Genomic DNA, 14,326 nt, shown 5'->3' with positions numbered 1-14,326 from the left:
CTCTCTCACTCACTTGCTTTAACTCATTTGTTCTCACTCACTCACTCACTCACTCAATCACTCACTCACTCATTCACTCTCACTCACTCTCACTCTCTCACTCACTCGCTCACTAAGTCAGTCTCTCTCTCTCTCTCTCTTTTTCTTTTTATATATATTTTTTTCCGTCTTCTTCTTCTTCTTCTTCAGACCCTGTCATAGCACTAATGCCTTTCCAATACCACCAGCAGATGGAGACACTCCATTGCAACATTGGTTGTGAGCAGCAGTTTCTAAAAACAAATGCCTCATGGCGGATTTCCCATCCATCAATGGATGGTAAATTTTGTTTTTATCATTCACTGACCTCAGAAACCAATGCATGGTCAAGCAACAGCAATGACACACCCTTGTGTATAGGCATGAGACCCTCATGTCATTTAACAGGATTCAGCACCACCCACAAGACAGCTACCTGTCATGTCATGTCAAACCTGCACAGGTGTGCTAGATTATTATTATTTAGTTTTATTTTATTTTTTTACACCAATCAGTGTGCAAACATGGTCATTAAAACGCTAAATGAATAGACGTTCATAAACCAGTCAGTGCAACTCATCATTTTGGTCTCCAATTCTCAAACTCAAATTCTCACCCACGGAGGATTAAATGAGAATCTTTCTTGTTTAACACTGGAATGGGGTGGTGCACTGTTCACTACCCGAAGATACTGCCACATCGGGTCAATGCATAGGGCGACAGAAGCAAGCTTCCAAATCAGCTCCCTTTCTCAAAAATCCATTTAATTTATGGTCCCCAGATAGGGAACGTATGTATCAGTATGTGCTCACAAGTCACCCAAGTGCAATTATTCACACAAAAAAAAACGTGCCTCAGGATGCGATCTGTCGCAAGATCCTTTCTTTTTTTACACTTGATCTAAGCCAAAAGGCCTAGAGGGGATAACCGGGAAAGGGGTGGACCCAACCATGTCCCCTTCATGAGCACTCACATTACTCATAGGAATGGAAGGAAGGCTGGCAGCCAACCAGCCTCCCATACACTTTCTGGGTGGGTGGCAGTCAGCCACCCATACATACATACAGCACAGGCTAAACCCACATCATCACTTAAAAAAAGGACAGGCGACCATTGCACTCTGATGGAGCATTTAGCAATGCAATCCATAGCCTGGCTTTTGCCTGAACCCCCATCACTCCTCCTCTTGCATATAAGACAATATTTCAGATCTGCATATGAAAACAACACGCCTACCTTTGTTGCACATAGCTGCCTGCCTGTTTCTAGTTACCCCACTGGCTGTAGCTGCGTCCCTTCCGACATGGAATAACACCAACTGTAACGATAAACTGAAAATTAACAGTATAAACCTGCATCATTTTGGACTCTGGTATTTGCTGAATCCGGGTGACCTGACAATCGATGGTGGTGCCGCTGGTGATTCTGGCCTTCTTGGAATCTGTTGGGCCTATGTGTTAGCTCACACATCACTTGGGTATCCATGGTAACTACCACAACATGGTCATCTGCAGTTTACATCTAGCCCGTGGCATTGAATGGCATTTTAAAAGTGCTAAGGGTCCTGGTGCAATAATCCTCCCATGAGGATCAGCCTCAACGGCTTTGTAGATTGCACTCATGTCAGCAACTCCATATACATTTTTTTTTCTTCATGCTTCTTTCTTCATCCTTTTTTCTTTCTGTCATTCAGACTTTCATTCATTCGATCTCTCTCACTCACTTGCTTTAACTCATTTGTTCTCACTCACTCACTCACTCACTCAATCACTCACTCACTCATTCACTCTCACTCACTCTCTCACTCACTCGCTCACTAAGTCAGTCTCTCTCTCTCTCTCTCTTTTTCTTTTTATATATATTTTTTTCCGTCTTCTTCTTCTTCTTCTTCAGACCCTGTCATAGCACTAATGCCTTTCCAATACCACCAGCAGATGGAGACACTCCATTGCAACATTGGTTGTGAGCAGCAGTTTCTAAAAACAAATGCCTCATGGCGGATTTCCCATCCATCAATGGATGGTAAATTTTGTTTTTATCATTCACTGACCACAGAAACCAATGCATGGTCAAGCAACAGCAATGACACACCCTTGTGTATAGGCATGAGACCCTCATGTCATTTAACAGGATTCAGCACCACCCACAAGACAGCTACCTGTCATGTCATGTCAAACCTGCACAGGTGTGCTAGATTATTATTATTTAGTTTTATTTTATTTTTTTACACCAATCAGTGTGCAAACATGGTCATTAAAACGCTAAATGAATAGACGTTCATAAACCAGTCAGTGCAACTCATCATTTTGGTCTCCAATTCTCAAACTCAAATTCTCACCCACGGAGGATTAAATGAGAATCTTTCTTGTTTAACACTGGAATGGGGTGGTGCACTGTTCACTACCCGAAGATACTGCCACATCGGGTCAATGCATAGGGCGACAGAAGCAAGCTTCCAAATCAGCTCCCTTTCTCAAAAATCCATTTAATTTATGGTCCCCAGATAGGGAACGTATGTATCAGTATGTGCTCACAAGTCACCCAAGTGCAAGTATTCACACAAAAAAAAACGTGCCTCAGGATGCGATCTGTCGCAAGATCCTTTCTTTTTTTACACTTGATCTAAGCCAAAAGGCCTAGAGGGGATAACCGGGAAAGGGGTGGACCCAACCATGTCCCCTTCATGAGCACTCACATTACTCATAGGAATGGAAGGAAGGCTGGCAGCCAACCAGCCTCCCATACACTTTCTGGGTGGGTGGCAGTCAGCCACCCATACATACATACAGCACAGGCTAAACCCACATCATCACTTAAAAAAAGGACAGGCGACCTGTTACGCCGAGCGCTCCGGGTCCCCGTTCCTCCCCGGAGCGCTCGCCTCATCCTTTTTGCTGCAGCGCCCCGGTCAGATCCACTGACCGGGTGCGCTGCGGTTCCGCCTCCAACCGGGGTGCGATTCGCGATGCGGGTGGCGCCCGCTCGCGATGCGCACCCCGGTCCCCGTACCTGACTCGCTCTCCGTCTGTTCTGTCCCGGCGCGCGCGGCCCCGCTCCCTAGGGCGCGCGCGCGCCGGGTCTCTGCGATTTAAAGGGCCACTGCGCCGCTGATTGGCGCAGTGGTTCCAATTAGTGTGTTCACCTGTGCACTTCCCTATATCACCTCACTTCCCCTGCACTCCCTTGCCGGATCTTGTTGCCTTAGTGCCTAGTGAAAGCGTTCCCTTGTCTGTTCCTAGTCCGTGTTCCTGACCTCCTGCCGTTGCCCCTGACTACGATCCTTGCCGCCTGCCCCCGACCTTCTGCTACGTCCGACCTTGCTTCTGCCTACTCCCTTGTACCGCGCCTATCTTCAGCATCTTCAGCAGCCAGAGAGGTGAGCCGTTGCTAGTGGATACGACCTGGTCACTACCGCCGCAGCAAGACCATCCCGCTTTGCGGCGGGCTCTGGTGAAAACCTGTAGTGGCTTAGAACCGGTCCACTAGCGCGGTCCTCGCTATCCCTCTCTGGCACAGAGGATCCACTACCTGCCAGCCGGCATCGTGACAGTAGATCCGGCCATGGATCCCGCTGAAGTTCCTCTGCCAGTTGTCGCTGACCTCACCACGGTGGCCGCCCAGCAAGCCCGACAGATCGCCCTTCTAACCCGTCAGCTGTCGGAAATGTCCACCATTTCGCACCAACTTCAGTCGCAACTTCTCCAGCAATCTTCTCCTCCGCCAGCTCCTGCACCTCCTCCGCAGCGAGTGGCCACTCCTAGCCTCCGCCTGTCCTTGCCGGACAAATTTAATGGGGACTCTAAGTATTGCCGTGGCTTTCTTTCGCAATGTTCCCAGCACTTGGAGATGATGTCGGACCAGTTTCCTACTGAAAGGTCTAAGGTGGCTTTCGTGTTCTGCCTTCTGTCTGGAAAAGCCCTGTCATGGGCCGCTCCGCTCTGGGACCGCAATGACCCCGTCACTGCCTCTGTACACTCCTTCTTCTCGGAAATTCGAAGTGTCTTTGAGGAACCTGCCCGAGCTTCTTCTGCCGAGATTGCCCTGCTGAACCTGGCCCAGGGTGTTTCTTCCGTTGGCGAGTACGCCATTCAGTTCCGTGCTCTTGCTTACGAGTTGTCCTGGAATAGTGAGCTTCTCTGCGCGACCTTTAAAAAAGGCCTATCCAGCAACATTAAAGATGTTCTGGCCGCACGAGAGACTCCTGCTGACCTACATGAACTCATTCATCTTGCCACTCGCATTGACATGCGTTCTTCCGGATGGCGTCTGGAGCTCCGCCTGGATATGGACTTTGTTCGCACGAAGCGTTTTTTCTCCCCGGCTCCTCTCTCCTCTGGTCCTCTGCAATCTGTTCCTGTGCTTCCCGCCGCGGAGGCTATGCAAGATGACCGGTCTCGCTTGACACCTCAAGAGAGGACACGACGCCGCATGGAGAATCTTTGCCTGTACTATGCCGGTACCGAACACTTCCTGAAGGATTGTCCTATCCGTCCTCCCCGCCTGGAAAGACGTACGCTGACTCCGCACAAAGGTGACACAGTTCTTGATGTCAACTCTGCTTCTCCACGCCTTACTGTGCCTGTGCGGATATCTGCCTCTACCTTCTCCTTCTCTACTATGCTCTTCTTGGATTCCGGATCTGCAGGAAAATTTTTTTTGGCCTCTCTTATCAACAGGTTCTACGTTCCTGTGACCAGTCTCGCCAGACCCCTCTACATCTATTGTTTTTACAATAAAAGATTGGACTGTCTCGTGCGTTTTCACACAGAACCCCTCCTAATGTGCATCGGACCTCATCACGGAAAAATTGAGTTTTTTTTCCTCCGGTTCTTTGGCCCCAAGAAGAGGGGGAGACCCAAGGGGGGGGGTACTGTTACGCCGAGCGCTCCGGGTCCCCGTTCCTCCCCGGAGCGCTCGCCTCATCCTTGTTGCTGCAGCGCCCCGGTCAGATCCACTGACCGGGTGCGCTGCGGTTCCGCCTCCAACCGGGGTGCGATTCGCGATGCGGGTGGCGCCCGCTCGCGATGCGCACCCCGGTCCCCGTACCTGACTCGCTCTCCGTCTGTTCTGTCCCGGCGCGCGCGGCCCCGCTCCCTAGGGCGCGCGCGCGCCGGGTCTCTGCGATTTAAAGGGCCACTGCGCCGCTGATTGGCGCAGTGGTTCCAATTAGTGTGTTCACCTGTGCACTTCCCTATATCACCTCACTTCCCCTGCACTCCCTTGCCGGATCTTGTTGCCTTAGTGCCTAGTGAAAGCGTTCCCTTGTCTGTTCCTAGTCCGTGTTCCTGACCTCCTGCCGTTGCCCCTGACTACGATCCTTGCCGCCTGCCCCCGACCTTCTGCTACGTCCGACCTTGCTTCTGCCTACTCCCTTGTACCGCGCCTATCTTCAGCATCTTCAGCAGCCAGAGAGGTGAGCCGTTGCTAGTGGATACGACCTGGTCACTACCGCCGCAGCAAGACCATCCCGCTTTGCGGCGGGCTCTGGTGAAAACCTGTAGTGGCTTAGAACCGGTCCACTAGCGCGGTCCTCGCTATCCCTCTCTGGCACAGAGGATCCACTACCTGCCAGCCGGCATCGTGACACGACCATTGCACTCTGATGGAGCATTTAGCAATGCAATCCATAGCCTGGCTTTTGCCTGAACCCCCATCACTCCTCCTCTTGCATATAAGACAATATTTCAGATCTGCATATGAAAACAACACGCCTACCTTTGTTGCACATAGCTGCCTGCCTGTCTCTAGTTACCCCACTGGCTGTAGCTGCGTCCCTTCCGACATGGAAAAACACCAACTGTAACGATAAACTGAAAATTAACAGTATAAACCTGCATCATTTTGGACTCTGGTATTTGCTGAATCCGGGTGACCTGACAATCGATGGTGGTGCCGCTGGTGATTCTGGCCTTCTTGGAATCTGTTGGGCCTATGTGTTAGCTCACACATCACTTGGGTATCCATGGTAACTACCACAACATGGTCATCTGCAGTTTACATCTAGCCCGTGGCATTGAATGGCATTTTAAAAGTGCTAAGGGTCCTGGTGCAATAATCCTCCCATGAGGATCAGCCTCAACGGCTTTGTAGATTGCACTCATGTCAGCAACTCCATATACATTTTTTTTTCTTCATGCTTCTTTCTTCATCCTTTTTTCTTTCTGTCATTCAGACTTTCATTCATTCGATCTCTCTCACTCACTTGCTTTAACTCATTTGTTCTCACTCACTCACTCACTCACTCAATCACTCACTCACTCATTCACTCTCACTCACTCTCACTCTCTCACTCACTCGCTCACTAAGTCAGTCTCTCTCTCTCTCTCTCTTTTTCTTTTTATATATATTTTTTTCCGTCTTCTTCTTCTTCTTCTTCTTCTTCAGACCCTGTCATAGCACTAATGCCTTTCCAATACCACCAGCAGATGGAGACACTCCATTGCAACATTGGTTGTGAGCAGCAGTTTCTAAAAACAAATGCCTCATGGCGGATTTCCCATCCATCAATGGATGGTAAATTTTGTTTTTATCATTCACTGACCACAGAAACCAATGCATGGTCAAGCAACAGCAATGACACACCCTTGTGTATAGGCATGAGACCCTCATGTCATTTAACAGGATTCAGCACCACCCACAAGACAGCTACCTGTCATGTCATGTCAAACCTGCACAGGTGTGCTAGATTATTATTATTTAGTTTTATTTTATTTTTTTACACCAATCAGTGTGCAAACATGGTCATTAAAACGCTAAATGAATAGACGTTCATAAACCAGTCAGTGCAACTCATCATTTTGGTCTCCAATTCTCAAACTCAAATTCTCACCCACGGAGGATTAAATGAGAATCTTTCTTGTTTAACACTGGAATGGGGTGGTGCACTGTTCACTACCCGAAGATACTGCCACATCGGGTCAATGCATAGGGCGACAGAAGCAAGCTTCCAAATCAGCTCCCTTTCTCAAAAATCCATTTAATTTATGGTCCCCAGATAGGGAACGTATGTATCAGTATGTGCTCACAAGTCACCCAAGTGCAAGTATTCACACAAAAAAAAAACGTGCCTCAGGATGCGATCTGTCGCAAGATCCTTTCTTTTTTTACACTTGATCTAAGCCAAAAGGCCTAGAGGGGATAACCGGGAAAGGGGTGGACCCAACCATGTCCCCTTCATGAGCACTCACATTACTCATAGGAATGGAAGGAAGGCTGGCAGCCAACCAGCCTCCCATACACTTTCTGGGTGGGTGGCAGTCAGCCACCCATACATACATACAGCACAGGCTAAACCCACATCATCACTTAAAAAAAGGACAGGCGACCATTGCACTCTGATGGAGCATTTAGCAATGCAATCCATAGCCTGGCTTTTGCCTGAACCCCCATCACTCCTCCTCTTGCATATAAGACAATATTTCAGATCTGCATATGAAAACAACACGCCTACCTTTGTTGCACATAGCTGCCTGCCTGTCTCTAGTTACCCCACTGGCTGTAGCTGCGTCCCTTCCGACATGGAATAACACCAACTGTAACGATAAACTGAAAATTAACAGTATAAACCTGCATCATTTTGGACTCTGGTATTTGCTGAATCCGGGTGACCTGACAATCGATGGTGGTGCCGCTGGTGATTCTGGCCTTCTTGGAATCTGTTGGGCCTATGTGTTAGCTCACACATCACTTGGGTATCCATGGTAACTACCACAACATGGTCATCTGCAGTTTACATCTAGCCCGTGGCATTGAATGGCATTTTAAAAGTGCTAAGGGTCCTGGTGCAATAATCCTCCCATGAGGATCAGCCTCAACGGCTTTGTAGATTGCACTCATGTCAGCAACTCCATATACATTTTTTTTTCTTCATGCTTCTTTCTTCATCCTTTTTTCTTTCTGTCATTCAGACTTTCATTCATTCGATCTCTCTCACTCACTTGCTTTAACTCATTTGTTCTCACTCACTCACTCACTCACTCAATCACTCACTCACTCATTCACTCTCACTCACTCTCACTCTCTCACTCACTCGCTCACTAAGTCAGTCTCTCTCTCTCTCTCTCTTTTTCTTTTTATATATATTTTTTTCCGTCTTCTTCTTCTTCTTCTTCTTCAGACCCTGTCATAGCACTAATGCCTTTCCAATACCACCAGCAGATGGAGACACTCCATTGCAACATTGGTTGTGAGCAGCAGTTTCTAAAAACAAATGCCTCATGGCGGATTTCCCATCCATCAATGGATGGTAAATTTTGTTTTTATCATTCACTGACCACAGAAACCAATGCATGGTCAAGCAACAGCAATGACACACCCTTGTGTATAGGCATGAGACCCTCATGTCATTTAACAGGATTCAGCACCACCCACAAGACAGCTACCTGTCATGTCATGTCAAACCTGCACAGGTGTGCTAGATTATTATTATTTAGTTTTATTTTATTTTTTTACACCAATCAGTGTGCAAACATGGTCATTAAAACGCTAAATGAATAGACGTTCATAAACCAGTCAGTGCAACTCATCATTTTGGTCTCCAATTCTCAAACTCAAATTCTCACCCACGGAGGATTAAATGAGAATCTTTCTTGTTTAACACTGGAATGGGGTGGTGCACTGTTCACTACCCGAAGATACTGCCACATCGGGTCAATGCATAGGGCGACAGAAGCAAGCTTCCAAATCAGCTCCCTTTCTCAAAAATCCATTTAATTTATGGTCCCCAGATAGGGAACGTATGTATCAGTATGTGCTCACAAGTCACCCAAGTGCAAGTATTCACACAAAAAAAAACGTGCCTCAGGATGCGATCTGTCGCAAGATCCTTTCTTTTTTTACACTTGATCTAAGCCAAAAGGCCTAGAGGGGATAACCGGGAAAGGGGTGGACCCAACCATGTCCCCTTCATGAGCACTCACATTACTCATAGGAATGGAAGGAAGGCTGGCAGCCAACCAGCCTCCCATACACTTTCTGGGTGGGTGGCAGTCAGCCACCCATACATACATACAGCACAGGCTAAACCCACATCATCACTTAAAAAAAGGACAGGCGACCATTGCACTCTGATGGAGCATTTAGCAATGCAATCCATAGCCTGGCTTTTGCCTGAACCCCCATCACTCCTCCTCTTGCATATAAGACAATATTTCAGATCTGCATATGAAAACAACACGCCTACCTTTGTTGCACATAGCTGCCTGCCTGTCTCTAGTTACCCCACTGGCTGTAGCTGCGTCCCTTCCGACATGGAATAACACCAACTGTAACGATAAACTGAAAATTAACAGTATAAACCTGCATCATTTTGGACTCTGGTATTTGCTGAATCCGGGTGACCTGACAATCGATGGTGGTGCCGCTGGTGATTCTGGCCTTCTTGGAATCTGTTGGGCCTATGTGTTAGCTCACACATCACTTGGGTATCCATGGTAACTACCACAACATGGTCATCTGCAGTTTACATCTAGCCGTGGCATTGAATGGCATTTTAAAAGTGCTAAGGGTCCTGGTGCAATAATCCTCCCATGAGGATCAGCCTCAACGGCTTTGTAGATTGCACTCATGTCAGCAACTCCATATACATTTTTTTTTCTTCATGCTTCTTTCTTCATCCTTTTTTCTTTCTGTCATTCAGACTTTCATTCATTCGATCTCTCTCACTCACTTGCTTTAACTCATTTGTTCTCACTCACTCACTCACTCACTCAATCACTCACTCACTCATTCACTCTCACTCACTCTCACTCTCTCACTCACTCGCTCACTAAGTCAGTCTCTCTCTCTCTCTCTCTTTTTCTTTTTATATATATTTTTTTCCGTCTTCTTCTTCTTCTTCAGACCCTGTCATAGCACTAATGCCTTTCCAATACCACCAGCAGATGGAGACACTCCATTGCAACATTGGTTGTGAGCAGCAGTTTCTAAAAACAAATGCCTCATGGCGGATTTCCCATCCATCAATGGATGGTAAATTTTGTTTTTATCATTCACTGACCACAGAAACCAATGCATGGTCAAGCAACAGCAATGACACACCCTTGTGTATAGGCATGAGACCCTCATGTCATTTAACAGGATTCAGCACCACCCACAAGACAGCTACCTGTCATGTCATGTCAAACCTGCACAGGTGTGCTAGATTATTATTATTTAGTTTTATTTTATTTTTTTACACCAATCAGTGTGCAAACATGGTCATTAAAACGCTAAATGAATAGACGTTCATAAACCAGTCAGTGCAACTCATCATTTTGGTCTCCAATTCTCAAACTCAAATTCTCACCCACGGAGGATTAAATGAGAATCTTTCTTGTTTAACACTGGAATGGGGTGGTGCACTGTTCACTACCCGAAGATACTGCCACATCGGGTCAATGCATAGGGCGACAGAAGCAAGCTTCCAAATCAGCTCCCTTTCTCAAAAATCCATTTAATTTATGGTCCCCAGATAGGGAACGTATGTATCAGTATGTGCTCACAAGTCACCCAAGTGCAAGCATTCACACAAAAAAAAAACGTGCCTCAGGATGCGATCTGTCGCAAGATCCTTTCTTTTTTTACACTTGATCTAAGCCAAAAGGCCTAGAGGGGATAACCGGGAAAGGGGTGGACCCAACCATGTCCCCTTCATGAGCACTCACATTACTCATAGGAATGGAAGGAAGGCTGGCAGCCAACCAGCCTCCCATACACTTTCTGGGTGGGTGGCAGTCAGCCACCCATATATACATACAGCACAGGCTAAACCCACATCATCACTTAAAAAAAGGACAGGCGACCATTGCACTCTGATGGAGCATTTAGCAATGCAATCCATAGCCTGGCTTTTGCCTGAACCCCCATCACTCCTCCTCTTGCATATAAGACAATATTTCAGATCTGCATATGAAAACAACACGCCTACCTTTGTTGCACATAGCTGCCTGCCTGTCTCTAGTTACCCCACTGGCTGTAGCTGCGTCCCTTCCGACATGGAATAACACCAACTGTAACGATAAACTGAAAATTAACAGTATAAACCTGCATCATTTTGGACTCTGGTATTTGCTGAATCCGGGTGACCTGACAATCGATGGTGGTGCCGCTGGTGATTCTGGCCTTCTTGGAATCTGTTGGGCCTATGTGTTAGCTCACACATCACTTGGGTATCCATGGTAACTACCACAACATGGTCATCTGCAGTTTACATCTAGCCCGTGGCATTGAATGGCATTTTAAAGTGCTAAGGGTCCTGGTGCAATAATCCTCCCATGAGGATCAGCCTCAACGGCTTTGTAGATTGCACTCATGTCAGCAACTCCATATACATTTTTTTTTCTTCATGCTTCTTTCTTCATCCTTTTTTCTTTCTGTCATTCAGACTTTCATTCATTCGATCTCTCTCACTCACTTGCTTTAACTCATTTGTTCTCACTCACTCACTCACTCAATCACTCACTCACTCATTCACTCTCACTCACTCTCACTCTCTCACTCACTCGCTCACTAAGTCAGTCTCTCTCTCTCTCTCTTTTTCTTTTTATATATATTTTTTTCCGTCTTCTTCTTCTTCTTCTTCAGACCCTGTCATAGCACTAATGCCTTTCCAATACCACCAGCAGATGGAGACACTCCATTGCAACATTGGTTGTGAGCAGCAGTTTCTAAAAACAAATGCCTCATGGCGGATTTCCCATCCATCAATGGATGGTAAATTTTGTTTTTATCATTCACTGACCACAGAAACCAATGCATGGTCAAGCAACAGCAATGACACACCCTTGTGTATAGGCATGAGACCCTCATGTCATTTAACAGGATTCAGCACCACCCACAAGACAGCTACCTGTCATGTCATGTCAAACCTGCACAGGTGTGCTAGATTATTATTATTTAGTTTTATTTTATTTTTTTACACCAATCAGTGTGCAAACATGGTCATTAAAACGCTAAATGAATAGACGTTCATAAACCAGTCAGTGCAACTCATCATTTTGGTCTCCAATTCTCAAACTCAAATTCTCACCCACGGAGGATTAAATGAGAATCTTTCTTGTTTAACACTGGAATGGGGTGGTGCACTGTTCACTACCCGAAGATACTGCCACATCGGGTCAATGCATAGGGCGACAGAAGCAAGCTTCCAAATCAGCTCCCTTTCTCAAAAATCCATTTAATTTATGGTCCCCAGATAGGGAACGTATGTATCAGTATGTGCTCACAAGTCACCCAAGTGCAAGTATTCACACAAAAAAAAACGTGCCTCAGGATGCGATCTGTCGCAAGATCCTTTCTTTTTTTACACTTGATCTAAGCCAAAAGGCCTAGAGGGGATAACCGGGAAAGGGGTGGACCCAACCATGTCCCCTTCATGAGCACTCACATTACTCATAGGAATGGAAGGAAGGAAGGCTGGCAGCCAACCAGCCTCCCATACACTTTCTGGGTGGGTGGCAGTCAGCCACCCATACATACATACAGCACAGGCTAAACCCACATCATCACTTAAAAAAAGGACAGGCGACCATTGCACTCTGATGGAGCATTTAGCAATGCAATCCATAGCCTGGCTTTTGCCTGAACCCCCATCACTCCTCCTCTTGCATATAAGACAATATTTCAGATCTGCATATGAAAACAACACGCCTACCTTTGTTGCACATAGCTGCCTGCCTGTCTCTAGTTACCCCACTGGCTGTAGCTGCGTCCCTTCCGACATGGAATAACACCAACTGTAACGATAAACTGAAAATTAACAGTATAAACCTGCATCATTTTGGACTCTGGTATTTGCTGAATCCGGGTGACCTGACAATCGATGGTGGTGCCACTGGTGATTCTGGCCTTCTTGGAATCTGTTGGGCCTATGTGTTAGCTCACACATCACTTGGGTATCCATGGTAACTACCACAACATGGTCATCTGCAGTTTACATCTAGCCCGTGGCATTGAATGGCATTTTAAAAGTGCTAAGGGTCCTGGTGCAATAATCCTCCCATGAGGATCAGCCTCAACGGCTTTGTAGATTGCACTCATGTCAGCAACTCCATATACATTTTTTTTTTCTTCATGCTTCTTTCTTCATCCTTTTTTCTTTCTGTCATTCAGACTTTCATTCATTCGATCTCTCTCACTCACTTGCTTTAACTCATTTGTTCTCACTCACTCACTCACTCACTCAATCACTCACTCACTCATTCACTCTCACTCACTCTCACTCTCACTCTCTCACTCACTCGCTCACTAAGTCAGTCTCTCTCTCTCTCTCTTTTTCTTTTTATATATATTTTTTTCCGTCTTCTTCTTCTTCTTCTTCAGACCCTGTCATAGCACTAATGCCTTTCCAATACCACCAGCAGATGGAGACACTCCATTGCAACATTGGTTGTGAGCAGCAGTTTCTAAAAACAAATGCCTCATGGCGGATTTCCCATCCATCAATGGATGGTAAATTTTTTTTTTATCATTCACTGACCACAGAAACCAATGCATGGTCAAGCAACAGCAATGACACACCCTTGTGTATAGGCATGAGACCCTCATGTCATTTAACAGGATTCAGCACCACCCACAAGACAGCTACCTGTCATGTCATGTCAAACCTGCACAGGTGTGCTAGATTATTATTATTTAGTTTTATTTTATTTTTTTACACCAATCAGTGTGCAAACATGGTCATTAAAACGCTAAATGAATAGACGTTCATAAACCAGTCAGTGCAACTCATCATTTTGGTCTCCAATTCTCAAACTCAAATTCTCACCCACGGAGGATTAAATGAGAATCTTTCTTGTTTAACACTGGAATGGGGTGGTGCACTGTTCACTACCCGAAGATACTGCCACATCGGGTCAATGCATAGGGCGACAGAAGCAAGCTTCCAAATCAGCTCCTTTTCTCAAAAATCCATTTAATTTATGGTCCCCAGATAGGGAACGTATGTATCAGTATGTGCTCACAAGTCACCCAAGTGCAAGTATTCACACAAAAAAAAAACGTGCCTCAGGATGCGATCTGTCGCAAGATCCTTTCTTTTTTTACACTTGATCTAAGCCAAAAGGCCTAGAGGGGATAACCGGGAAAGGGGTGGACCCAACCATGTCCCCTTCATGAGCACTCACATTACTCATAGGAATGGAAGGAAGGCTGGCAGCCAACCAGCCTCCCATACACTTTCTGGGTGGGTGGCAGTCAGCCACCCATACATACATACAGCACAGGCTAAACCCACATCATCACTTAAAAAAAGGACAGGCGACCATTGCACTCTGATGGAGCATTTAGCAATGCAATCCATAGCCTGGCTTTTGCCTGAACCCCCATCACT

General features: G+C 46.3%; 7 pseudogenes; all 7 read right to left on the bottom strand.

The window, feature by feature from the left end:
- Positions 1-679: 679 nt before the first annotated feature.
- Positions 680-943, bottom strand: LOC130287630 (U2 spliceosomal RNA; annotated as a pseudogene).
- A 1,458-nt stretch (positions 944-2,401) lies between these two features.
- LOC130287067 (U2 spliceosomal RNA) lies at positions 2,402-2,665 on the bottom strand (annotated as a pseudogene).
- A 4,227-nt stretch (positions 2,666-6,892) lies between these two features.
- LOC130288078 (U2 spliceosomal RNA) lies at positions 6,893-7,157 on the bottom strand (annotated as a pseudogene).
- A 1,467-nt stretch (positions 7,158-8,624) lies between these two features.
- Positions 8,625-8,888, bottom strand: LOC130287066 (U2 spliceosomal RNA; annotated as a pseudogene).
- Positions 8,889-10,348: 1,460 nt separating this feature from the next.
- On the bottom strand, positions 10,349-10,613 carry LOC130287813 (U2 spliceosomal RNA; annotated as a pseudogene).
- A 1,457-nt stretch (positions 10,614-12,070) lies between these two features.
- LOC130287065 (U2 spliceosomal RNA) lies at positions 12,071-12,334 on the bottom strand (annotated as a pseudogene).
- A 1,473-nt stretch (positions 12,335-13,807) lies between these two features.
- LOC130288977 (U2 spliceosomal RNA) lies at positions 13,808-14,072 on the bottom strand (annotated as a pseudogene).
- Positions 14,073-14,326: the final 254 nt, after the last annotated feature.

Source organism: Hyla sarda, chromosome 8 (assembly GCF_029499605.1).
Source record: "Hyla sarda isolate aHylSar1 chromosome 8, aHylSar1.hap1, whole genome shotgun sequence".
Taxonomy (NCBI): Eukaryota; Metazoa; Chordata; class Amphibia; order Anura; family Hylidae; genus Hyla; species Hyla sarda.
The sequence above is the reverse complement of the archived record's forward strand: the minus strand, read 5'-3'. Positions and strand labels throughout refer to the sequence as shown.